The sequence below is a fragment of the Scyliorhinus canicula genome, chromosome 10 (genome assembly GCF_902713615.1).
Source record: "Scyliorhinus canicula chromosome 10, sScyCan1.1, whole genome shotgun sequence".
NCBI classification, from domain to species: domain Eukaryota; kingdom Metazoa; phylum Chordata; class Chondrichthyes; order Carcharhiniformes; family Scyliorhinidae; genus Scyliorhinus; species Scyliorhinus canicula.
The window spans coordinates 13,452,876-13,466,131 of NC_052155.1; positions in this window are offsets into that span (position 1 = coordinate 13,452,876).

Here is a 13,256-nt window from a genome sequence, read left to right on the forward strand (position 1 = left end):
TGTGCTACGAAAGTGGAGATTGGAAACTCATGTGCGAAAGATAGAGTTCCAGTGAGGACCGTTGATTGACAGTCTGACAAGCGTCTGGACGGAATTGAGGAGAAATCCATAGAAGATGTTTTGGTGGCTTCTGTCATTTGGTTTCAGAGAGTTGGGGGGCATCTGACCACATTTTGCCTCTTGGTTTACTGGACTTGGTGTTCACTGAGAACATGGTACTGAGGTAGTGTGGGCTGAAGTTAGTAATAGGAAAGGAGCGGTCACTTTGTTAGGAGTTTTCTATAGGCCCCAAACAGTTACAGAGATGTGGAGGAAAAGATTGCAATGCGGATTTTGGATAATTTGGATGGGACTGTTTTTATCCAATGTGAGCAGGAGGGTTTCCTCACACAATATGTGGATAGATCGACAAGAGGTGGGGCCACATTGGATAACGAACCGTGCCAAGTGCTAGATTTGGTTGTGGGAGAGCACTTTGGAGATAATGACCATAATTCGGTGACTTTCACTGTAGCAATGGAGAGGGATAGGAACATGCGCAGGGCAAGGTTTATAACTGGGGGAAGGGTAATCACGATGAGATTAGGCAAGAATTGGTGAGCATAAGATGGAAACAGGAACTGTCAGGGATAGGCACAATTGAGATGTGGAGCTTGTTCAAGGAGCAAATACTGCGTGTCCTTGATATGTATGTCGCTGTCAGGCAGGGAGGAAATGGTCGAGTGAGGGAACCATGGTTTACAAAAGAGGTTGAATGTCTTGTCAAGAGGAAGAAGGGGGCTTATGTAAGGATGAGAAAACAAGGTTCAGTTAGGGCACTTGAGGGATACAAGACAGCGAGGAAGGAGCTCAAGAAATGTCTTAGGAGAGCTAGGAGGGGGCATGAGAAGTCCTTGGCAATAGGATCAAGGAAAACCCCAAGGCTTTTTACACTTATGTGAGGAATAAAAGAATAACCAAGGTGAAGTTAGGGCTGGTCAAGGACAGTAGTGGGAACGTGTGCATGGAGTCTGAAGATATAGGAGAGGCCCTAAATGAATACTTTTCTTCAGTGTTCACAAAGGAGAGGGGCCATGTTGTTGAGGAGGATAGTGCGATTCAGGCTGGTAGGCTGGAGGAGGTAGATATTCGGAAGGAAGATATGTTAGAAATTTTGAGAAGCCTGAGGATAGATAAGTCCCCTGGGCCTGATGGGATATATCCTTGGATTCTTTGGGAGACGAGGGATGAGATTACAGAGCTTTTGGCTTTGATCTTTATGTCCTCACTGTCTACAGGAATAGTGCCAGAAGGCTGGAGAGAGGCGAATGTTGTCCCCTTGTTCAAGAAAGGAAATAGGTATAACTCTGGGAATTCACTTCGGTTATTGGTAAATTATTGGAAAGGGTCCTGAGGGATAAGTTTGATGATCATTTGGAAAGATACAGCTTAATCCAGGATAGTCAGCACGGATTTGTGAGGGGTAAGTCTTGCCTCACAAGTTTGATTGTATTCTTTGAGGAGGTAACTAAGTACATAGATGAAGGTAGAGCAGTTGATGTTGTATACATGGATTTTAGTAAGGCTTTTGATAAGGTGCCCCATGGTCAGCTCATGCAGAAAGTAAGGAGGCATGGCATAGAGGGAAATTTGGCTGATTGGATCAGTAACTGGCTGTCACATAGAAGACAGAAGATGGTGGTAGATGGTAAATTTTCATCCTGGAGCCCAGTCACCAGCGGTGTACCACAGGGATCAGTGCTGGGCCCTCTGCTATTTGTGATTTTTATCAATGACTTGAATGATGGAGTTGAAGGTTGGGTTAGTAAATTTGCTGATAACACCAAGATTGGTGGAGTAGTGGATAATGTGGAGGGCTGTTGTAGGCTGCAAAGAAACATTGATAGGATGCAGAGATGGGCTGAAAAGTGGCAGATGGAGTTTAACCCTGATAAGTGTGAGGTGATTCCTTTTGGTAGGACAAATTTGAATGCGGATTACAGGGTTAACGGCAGGGTTCTGAAGAATGTGAAGGGGCAGAGAGATCTTGGAGTTCATGCCCAAAGATCTCTGAAAGTTGCCACCCAAGTGGATAGAGCCGTGAAGAAAGCCTATAGTCTGTTAGTATTTATTAACAGAGGGATTGAGTTTAAGAGTCGTGAGGTTATGCTGCAACTGAACAAGACCTTGGTTAGACCACATTTGGAGTATTGTGTGCAGTTCTGGTCACCTCATTATAGAATTTACAGTGCAGAAGGAGGCCATTCAGGCCATCGAGTCTGCACGGCTCTTTTTTGAAAGAGCACCCTACCCAAGCTCACACCTCCACCCTATCCCGACAACCCAGTAACCCCACCCAACACTAAGGGAAATTTTGGACACTAAGGGCAATTTATCATGGCCAATCCACCTAACCTGCACATCTTTGGACTGTGGGAGGAAACCGGAGCACCCGGAGGAAACCCACGGACACACGGGGAGAACGTGCAGACTCCGCACAGACAGTGACCCAAGCCGGGAATTGAACCTGGGACCCTGGAGCTGTGAAGCAATTGTGCTAACCACCATGCTACCGTGCTGCCCACGGTATAGGAAGGATGTGAAAGCATTGGAAAGGGTGCAAAGGAGACTTATCAGGATGCTGCCTGGAATGGAGTGTAGATCTTATAAGGAAAGGTTGAGGGAGCTAGGGCATTTCTCATTGGAGCGAAGGAGGATGAGAGGTGACTTAATTGAGGTGTATAAGATGATGAGAGGGGTAGATAGAGTGGACGTTCAGTGACTTTTTCCTCGGGTGGATGTAACTGTTACAAGGGGGCACAACTACAAGGTTCATGGTGAAAGATATAGGAGGGATGTCAGAGGTAGGTTCTTTATTCAGAGAGCGGTTGGGGCGTGGAACGCACTCCCAGCTATGGTAGTGGTAGTAGGCATATGAGTGCACTAGAATGATTGGGAGTAGGTTGATTTGATCTTAGTTTCAGACTAGTTCGGCACAACATCGCGGGCCGAAGGGCCTGTACTGTGCTGTACAGTTTTTTCAAATAAATTTAGAGTACCTAATTAATTTTTTCCAATTAAGGGGCAATTTAGCTTGGCCAATCCACCTACTCTGCACATCTTTGGGTTTGGGGGGGGGCGAAACCCACGCAGACACGGGGAGAATGTGCAAACTCCACACGGACAGTGATCCAGAGCCGGGATCGAACCTGGGGCCTCGGTGCCGTGAGGCAGCAGGGCTAACCCACCGCGCCACCATGCTACCCCTGCTGTACAATTTTATGTTCTATGTTCTATGGTAGCATAAGACAGGGCAGCATGGGAGCACAGCAGCCAGCACAGTTGCTTCACAGCTCCAGGGTCCCAGGTTCAATTCCCGGCTTGGGTCATTGCCTGTGCGGAGTCTGCACATTTTCCCCGTGTTGCGTGGGCTTCCGCCCGGTGCTCCGGTTTTCTCCCACAGTCCAAAGATTTGCAGGTTAGGTGGATTGGCCATGGTAAATTGCCCTTAGTATCCAGAAAGGTTAGGTGGGGTTACTGGGTTACGGGGATAGGGTGGAGGCGTGAGTTTAAGTAGGCTGCTCTTTTAAAGGGCTGTTGCAGACTCGATGGGCCGAATGGCCTCCTTCTGCACTGTAAATTCTATGATTCTATGAGACAGATGTAACTTGCGTTATCCTTACGAATCTGCATATATCTGGCAAGGTATAATTGGGGTAGAAGAGTAGTGTAATTTAGTTAATCGTTTCTTGTTTAATAAATGTTTATTCTTTTGCTAAAAGTTCATCAGCGGATTCTGTTCGGTATCCGCCCTCCACATATCCCAAACAAAAAGTAGGGGGTCGGATTCTCCGTTCCTGAAGCTAAGTGCCAACGCAAACAATGATCTGTGGTGTTTCACAACGGGAAGGTCGGCACGGAACTCTCACCGATTCCAGTACCGGTGGAGAGGCTAGCACCAGGGCCGCGTGAAACACCCGCGGAACGGGTTGGAGAATCGGCAGGTCCCGTGCTGGACATGTGCAGGACTGACAAGCTGCAGCCTCGGGTGCGCCTACACCCCCCACACACGCACCGTTTCCGCCGGAAATGTTGACGCCGGTTGTACTGGACTGCGTACCCGTCCATCCTGACTCTACAGCCCACCCCCTGGACACCCCCCACCTCTCCCTCCAGCCCTCTCAGAACCCCCGGGCCAGCGGCATGGATCTCAGCTGAGTGTGGCAGCGCTGGGCACTGTCCACATGCCCCCCCCCCTCTCTCTGCAGCCGGCATGCCAGGTTCCCGATCGTTGGGACCACATGTGTCCCGCGCCATCGAGAACTCGGCCTATCGGAGGTGGAACATCGCAGGTGGGCCGGCTAAGGACATGCTAACGGGTTTGCGACTGAGCGCGGCGTGCGTCCCGGTTTGGAGGGGGCGGGGCATCGCGTCCCGGCATCAAATCGGAGCCTGCCCTGGTTCCGGCATCGGAAGCCATTCTCTGCCCGATTGCCGTTCCCGATTTCGGCGCTGGGTAACGGAGAATCCCACCAGGATCTCTCGAGCTGGGTTCCAACCTGGAATCTGACTTGTCCAATAGTAACATCAGCCGGAATCGTAATACATAATTCAGTAAGGTTATATGTCAACATTCAACAAATGAAAACAATAATAAGTCTGGGGTTGTGCAGCAGTAAAGCACAAATTCTCGGTACCCTTGACACATGCCCATGCCAACTACTCTATGTCTCCTGAAGCATGCCTTGTTTCATTACCGGGGAAAGTGCAAGCCTGGTGAAATGAGTCCGTTCCAGGTTTTTCCGCTGCCCTTGTGATCATTGTTTCTGTGCCAGGGAATAAGAGCCTGAGCTCCAAGAGCCTGAGACTGAAAACCTGGCACCTTCCCAACGGAAGGCTGGCAGCAATGGAGCAGAGGGACCATGAATTAGGCAGGAGCCAGGATATGTGTAGTTCTGGCCTTTTCTGGCAGCTTCTGAAGTATTGGATCCCAACACTAGGACCCCACTTCCCAATGGATTAATCTATGGAGGTTCTGCTGGAACAAGAAAAAGCTTGTTCTATGTCAGTATACATCACGTCTCAAGACAAATAATTCAGCAAGTGTGACAGGAAATGGACAGTAACATAAATGCAGTTGGTTTATTTTTTATTCATTTAAGGCATAGGCGGGTTGCTGGCTAGGCCAGCATTTATTGCCCATCTGTAGTTGCCCTTCAGAAGGTGGGGATGAGCTGCCTTCTTGAACCGCGGCGTTCCTTGTGGTGTAGGTACACCCACTGTGCTGTTAGGGCAGAACGGTAGCACATTGGTTAGCACAATTGCTTCACAGCTCCAAGGTTCCAGGTTCGATTCCTGGCTTGGGTCACTGTCTGTGTGGAGTCTGCATATCCTCCCCGTGTGTGCGTGGGTTTCCTCCGGGTGCTCCAGTTTCCTCCCACAGTCCAAAGATGTGCAGGTTAGGTGGATTGGCCATGATAAATTGCCATTCGTGTCCAAAATTGCCCTGAGTGTTGGGTGGGGTTTCTGGGTTATGGGGATAGGGTGGAGGTGTGGGCTTGGGTAGGTGTGGGCCAGTGCAGGCTCCATTGGCCGAATGGCCTCCTTCTGCACTGGAACATCTATGAGTTCCAGGATTTTTACCCAGCGACAGTGAAGGAGCAGCGATCCATTTCCAAGTCAGGGTGGTGAGTGACTTGGAGAGGAACCTCCAGGTGGTGGGGTTCCCATGTTTCTGCTGGTCTTATCCTTCTAGATGGTAGTGGTTGTGGGTTTGGAAGGTGCTGTTTGAGGAGCCTTGGCGAGTTACTGCAGAGCTGCCACTGTTTATCAGTGGTGGAGGGAGTGAATGTTTGTGGAAGCTACTTTGTCCTGGATGGTGTCAACCATTTTGGAGCTGCACTCATCTAAGCAAGTGGAGAGTATTCTATTACACTCCTGATTGGTACCTTGTAGGTGGTGGAGAGGCTTTGGGGAGTTAAGAGGTGAGTTACTCGCCATAGGATTCCTCGCTTCTGACCTGCCCTGGTAGCCACAGTATTTATACGGCTAGTCCAGTTCAGCTTCTGATCAATGGGAACCCAGGATGTTGATAGTGGATTATTCAGTGATGGTAATGCCACTGAATGCAAAGGTGTGTTGAGGATGAATTTATAATAATTTATGGCAGACACGGATGGAATACACAGCGAAGCTCACTGGCATAAGATCTTACAGTTCTTTTGAACATGTCCAATCAGCACTCATGATTCTGTGAGATACCCTCTGCTGTATCCCTTCACCTCTGAGCATTTCTTCTCCAGAAACGTCAAGACTAGCGCATGATATTCTTAATCAAGCCCTTAGTTCACTCTGCATTCAGACAGTCAATCAAGGAATCTGTCAAATTCATGGCAGGAGATAAGGGGACAGCCGGTGAATCCGAGTTCCCGACCAAATCGGGGGCGGCGCAGCTTTCACGATGCTCCATCCACTCCAAAGTGGCCACGTATCGACGGCCTCAGGACATTGTGTGAGGGCCCCCCCACCCCGCCGATGCTCTGCCCCCGACCAGCCGAGCTCCCGACGGCGTGGGTCACGTGTGGTCTCGTCTGTCGGGAACTCAGCGTGGCGGCTGCGGACTCAGTCCAGTGCCGCCACAGTCGGGGGAGGGCAAGGGGGAACATTATTCGGGGCTGGGGGCACTGTGGGGGGGGGGGGGGGGTGTTCCAGAGTGCGGGAGCCTGTCGAAGGGGGGGACTATTTCGCGGGCCGGGTCCCGGAGGGGCCTCCGCCATGCAGCACGGCGGGGCCGCTACAGGCCGCCCCGTGTGCATGCACGGCCAAGAACCCAGGGCGGATCGGCAGCGAAAACCGGGTGCTCTATGCTGCTGTCCTGCTAGCCCCCAGCAAAACGGGGGAATCGCTGGCCGTTTAGCACCACTTTTTGAAATAAATGAAATAAAAATCGCTTATTGTCACGAGTAGGTTTCAAATGAAGTTACTGTGAAAAGCCCCTAGTTGCCACATTCCGGCGCCTGTTCGGGGAGGCTGTTACGGGAATCGAACCGTGCTGCTGGCCTGCCTTGGTCCGCTTTCAAAGCCAGCGATTTAGCCCAGTGAGCTAAATAGCCCCTTTTTCTGGCGTAAAACGCCACCTTTCCCACGCCAGGGTGGGGACATAGCCCCAGAATCGGAGAAACCAGCCCAAAAGATTTTCCTTCTTGCAAAGTCAACCTGGTCAGGTGAATTACCTTAGCAATTCCTGTTTCGTGCTGTGATCACTTGAACACTCGCATCATTTGCTGAGGTGCCACGTTGTGAATTTGTCAGCAAAATAAGAGTCAGGGAATAAAATGAACAGGAGCAGCATGGATACAAAATTAACTGAACGACAGGAAGCAGAGAGTAGTGTTGAGCGATTGTGTTTTTGATCTGGAGGGAGCTTTACAGTGGGGTTCTCCACCACCCGTTGTTGGAGCCACTGCTTCTCTAGATCCACATTGATGACCCACACCTGGGTGTGATGAGCACAATTTCAAAATTAGCAGCTGACTCAGAGCTTGAAATATTGTGAACCGTGAGGAGAACAGTGATAAACTTCACAAGGATATAGAAAGACATCGATGGAGCAGGTGGAGCAAAACAGGCCAGTGGTGGTGGGAGCTGGGAGAGATTGCAGCAAGGAGGCATGGGGTGCAAGGCAAAAGGAGTGTTAATGGCTGTGGTAAAATCTATAATGATAGTGGCATAACGGTGAGATATCAGAACGTGTTCATAGGAGAATAAAGGTCAATGCTCAGTGAAAGAAAACTTTAACAGCGAGAGATGGCCCGATGGGAAGTGAATTTGCATTGAACAAAAATTAAGTTGGGTTCTTGGAGGGCGAGGAAGGAGTGAGAGTAGAGGCGCGGAATAAGGATCAGACATGGTTGAGAACCCTGTCAAACACAATGGGCAGGGGGGTGTGGAGGGGGGTGGCGAGGGGGGAGAGGGTCCTCAGTTAAAAGATAAAGCAAACAGGTTAAACTTAACACTTTCAAAGGTGGCATAATTGGATCAGATGCGGCGGAGGTGGAGAAACTAAGAGAAAGAGATGGAGTCCTTCCAGGAAGCAGGGGGTGTGAGGAGCTGTAACCGAGGAAGCTGAGGGAGACAGTGGGCTTGTAATGAATACCGGTGGTCTGTCTATCACAGCAAATGGAGCCCGAGAGCTCAAGGAAGGGAAGGGATGTATCAGTGATGGACAATGTGAAGGCGAGAGAGGGGTCGATAAAGTTTTCTGTCTCCACGCAAGAGCATGAACCAGCACCAATACAGTCATCGATGTAACAGGAAAAGAGTTGAGGGAAAGGGCCCGAGCAGGACTGGAACAAGGAATTTTCCAGATACCCGAGAAATGAATATTAGTAGGGGGTCTATCACTTGTTATTAAGTTTTGTTTTCACCTTTGTTCTCATATTAATACATTCTGCTATTATAATTTTATCTTTCTGTCATTATAGCCTTTAACACAGCCATTAACATGTCCTCCGTCTTGTGTCCTAAACATAAAAGAACAAAGAAAAGTACAGCACAGGAAGAGGCCATTCGGCCCTCCAAGCCCGTGCCGACCATGCTGCCCGTCTAACCTAAAAACTTCTACACTTCCTGGGTCCGTATCCCTCGATTCCCATCCTATTCATGTATTTGTCAAGATGCCCCTTAAACGTCACTATTGTCCCTGCTTCTACCACCTTCTCCGACAGCGAGTTCCAGGCACCCACTACCCTCTGTGTGAAAGACTTTCCTCGTACATCTACTCTAAACCTTGCCCCTCGCACTTTAAACCTACGTCCCCTTGTAATTGCCTCTTCCATTCTGGTAAAAAGCATCTGACGATCCACTCTGTCCTTGCCCCTCATAATTTTATAGATTTCTATCAGGTCGCCCCTCTACCTCTGTCGTTCCAGTGAGAACAAACCAAGTTTATCCAGCCTCTCCTCATAGCTAATTTCCTTTGTACCAGGTAACATCCTGATAAACCTCTTCTATACCGTCTCCAAAGCCTCCACATCCTTCTGGGAGTGTGGCGACCACAATTGAACACTATGGGCGGGATTCTCCCAGCCCAGGGCAGGGCCGGAGAATCCCCGCAACTGGGCCATGCCACCCCGACACCAGCACGCAATTCTCCGCCGAGCGGCACCGGTCGCGGGTCACTGTACCCGAATGGGTCGCAGCCGGCGGGAACTCTGCGTGCAGGGTCGGGGGGGGTGGGAGCGGCCTGCGGCGGGGGGGGGGGGGCTCCGACCCTGGGGGAGGCCTCCGATGGGGCCTGGCCCGCAATCGGGGCCCACTGATCGGCGGGCCGGTCTCTCGCTCCCCGGGCCTAATTTCTCCCGCTCCGGCCCCTGAACTCCCACGCCATGTTGCGTCAGGGCCATCGCGTTGAGGGAGGCCACCACGCATGCGCCGGTTGGTGCCGGCGCCACTGTGCATGCATGGATCCCGCGCCACACAGTTCGCGCGGGATTAGGGTGAACCGCTCCAGCGCCGTGCTGGCCCCTACGGTACTCCCAGCGGCCTGTTCACGCCGTCGTGAAACGCGACACCGTTTCCGATGGCGTGGACACTCTGCCGCCGAATGGGAGAATCCCGACATATATTCCAAGTGTGGCCAAACTAAGGTTCTATACAGCTGCAGCATGACTTGCCAATTTTTATACTAAATGCCCTGGCCATGAAGGCAAGCATGCCATATGCCTTCTTGGCTACCTATCTTTATTCCTCTCTCCACAGATACTGTCGGGCTTGCTGAGTTCCTCCAGCGTCTTCTGTTTTTGGGTCAGGTAAGCAGCCCGGTGACATTACCATTCTGCCGCTGTACCCCTTAACCCTACACTGACCATAAGGATGCCTTTGAACCAGCCAAGGCAATTCCAAGGCCCTTTTCTGATGTTTTTTGTTCTGAATCTTCCACGCCAAGCACTGCAGCAGAGGTTAGTCCAACCAGGCTGAACAAATTGAACAAATCCAGATGGATAATAGGCATCCAGTAGATGTAGTATATCTGGACTTCCAGAAGGCATTTGATAAGGTGCCACACAAAAGGCCAATACACAAGGTAAGATCACATGGAGTTAAGGGTCATTTATTGCTTGGGTGGGAGACTGGCTGACCGACGTAAAACATAGAACATACAGTGCAGAAAGAGGCCATTCTACCCATCGAGTCTGTACCAACCCACTTCAGCCCTCACTTCCACCCTATCCCCATAACCCAATAACCCCTCCTACCCTTTTTTGGTCACAAAGGGCAATTTAGCATGGCCAATCCACCTAACCTTTGGTCTTTGGACTGTGGGAGGAAACCGGAGCACCCAGAGGAAACCCACGCAGACACAGGGAGAACGTGCAGACTCCGCATCGACAGTGACCCTGCGGGGAATCGAACCTGGGACCCTGGCGCTGTGAAGCCACAGTGCTATCCAATTGTGCTACCGCGCTCTCCGTGCTGACAGAAGACAAAGAGTTGATAAATGGGCCTTTTTCTGGTTGACAAGATGTAACTAGTGGGGTGCCACAGAGTTCGATCCTCAATCTCAAATATTTACTTTTTAAAAATAAATTTAGAGTACCCAATTCTTTTTTTCCAATTAAGGGGCAATTTAGCGTGGCCAATTCACCTACCCTGCACAGCTTTTTGGGTTGTGGGGGTGAGATCCACACAGACACAGGGAGAATGTGCAAACTCCACACGGACAGTGACCCAGGACCGGGATTGACCCCGATTCCTCGGCACCGTGAGGCAGTGGTGCTAACCACTGCACCACCGTGCTGCCCCTCCCAAATATTTACAATATATATTCATGACTGAGAGGTCAGGATAGAAGGTACTGTAGCTAAATTTGCAGATGGCACTAAAATAGGTGAGGAAATAAGAAATGTACAAATGGATAGGTCAGATGAGTGGGCCAACGTTTAAATGCCAATGGTGCAGTTTGAATTTTCTTCCCAAGTTTACTAAAATAAAAGCAAAACACTGATGCTGATAGCTCTGAAGAAGAGGCACACAGACTCGGAACATTGGAACTGGCAGACGGAGTTTAAAGTGGATAAGTGTGAAGTTATCCATTCGGTCGGAAAAACGGAAAGGCAACTTATTATCGACATAGGGAGAAACGTCAGAGTGCTTTGGAGCAGAGGGATCTGGGTGGCCTTGAGCATGAATTGTAGAAAACTAGTATGCAGGTATAGGAGACAATAAGGAAGACAATTGGAATTTTGACATTTATACCTAAAGGATTAGTGTATAAAAGTAGGGAAATGTTGCTACAACTCCATAAGGCACTGGGGAGACCACACCTGGAGTACTGAGTACAGTTTTGGTCCCCTTTTTTGAGGAGGGGTGTGTTTTGTTATGCTCTTGACGTAGCATAAGCTGCTTCCTTGATGTGCACTCTGACAAAGGCAGGTTCAGACTTGGAGATAGCTTTAACACATTTATTAAAGTGTTAACGATTCTCCTACTTGGATTTGACTCTCCTGTTAATCCTGCTATAGCTACTCAGACGATCTAACCAGTCTGCTACAATCCACATGGTGGACGTGATGTGTTTCAGTCAACCCTGTGTACTCACTAAGTGTCTCCACTGGAAAGAGGAAGATCATGTGTGCTGTGTCCTTATATATGGGTTGGTGTAATACCCCCCTGTGGTAGTGTCACCTCTGTGTGTATCTTGAATGCCCATTGGTCATGTCCTATCTTACTGGCCTATTGGTTGAATGTCTGTGTGTAACGTCTCTGGTGCTCCCTCTAGTGTCTAGCTAATCTACGTGTCTTTACATTAACCCCTTGTGTATTTACAGTGATGCATATCACCACAGGGTGTAGTTGCATTGAAGCCAGTTCTGAGGAGGTTCACTGAATTGATTCCAGAGTTGAACGGTCTGTCATATGAAGAGAGATTGAGCAGTTTAGGTCTGTACTCCCTTAAGTTTCGGAGAATGAGAGGAAATCTAATTGATACATATAAGATGATAAAAGGCATTGCCAAAGTAGATGCAGAGCAGATGCTTCCCCTTGTGGGGAAATGCAGAACGAAAGGTCATAGTTTTCGGATAAGGGGTAGCAGATTTAAAACAGAATTGAGGAAAACTTACTTCTCTCAAAGGATTGTGAATCTGTGGAATCTACCACCCCAGAGTGCAGTAGATACCGGGACATTGAGTAAAATTAAGGAGGCAATGGAGAGATTATTAATCAGTAATGGGTTGAAGGGTTATGGAGAACGGGTAGGATGGTAGAGTGGAGGCCATGAGGAGATCGTATTGATTGGCGGTGCGGGCTCAAGGGCCTCCTCCTGCTCCTAGTTCTTATATTCTTATGTGCAGGATATGTTAAACAAAACTGAAACAAAGGATTCTAACAGGTGCAAATCGGAATTTGCTTGTGAAGTCACTGTGCATGGACTGCAGTTCTTGTTTGCATAACTTTAAAACTGACATTCAGGGTCGCATTTGGTCAGTTTGAGAGCAAACATTTACAGGGTTTCTGTCGAAAACAGCCGCTTTATGTCAAATTCTTCCATCTTTCTGCTTATTGTATTACTTCTGGATCTTGGCCTCTTTCATTTTTCATTGCAGTTTGTGAAACATTTAACTTTATTTTGTTTCGGTAAACAGGGATCAGCTCCAAGTCATGTCTGACAGTTTTAATAAGCAGGCCTCGCGCTGAAGATCCCTCCCAGACTTGGTCGGGAAATTAAAACAAGTTATTGAGAAGACAAGCAAAGATTAATCTCGTCAAAGCTCAGTTTCCCTGGTATTATTTTCAGTGCACGGCGGTTGAGAGATTCTCTGCTGCGAGTCCGCTCCGCTATCGCTGCTGGCAAGGCTGGAGAATTTGGCGGTCAGACAAATGTCCCATTCACTGCAGTGGGCCTGGAGAATCTCACCCCAAGCGTGCCCTTTGGCATATTGATATTGCTTCGAAAGTATTCTGCACAGATGATGATCGGTCTCCATCTCTTCGTTCCTCCCCAGCGCAACACCTATTAATCTCCTTGAGACGAATAATTGAAATTCTCCACGAGAAGAGCAAAGCAAAAACGGCAAAGCTCTCAGGAGCCAGATTAATCGCACAAAATACGGAGCTTTCACCTCCCAACACAACGGCGATCTAACTCCCAGGAAAGAGATGACATTTAGAGTCAAATCCCTGCCTTTCTCTAATTTCCAAGAGAGTTTAAAAAGGCCTCACTTTCATGCAGAGTGTGGGTTGCCGTGTGGACATCAGGGCAAAGTTTAGGCCTGCTC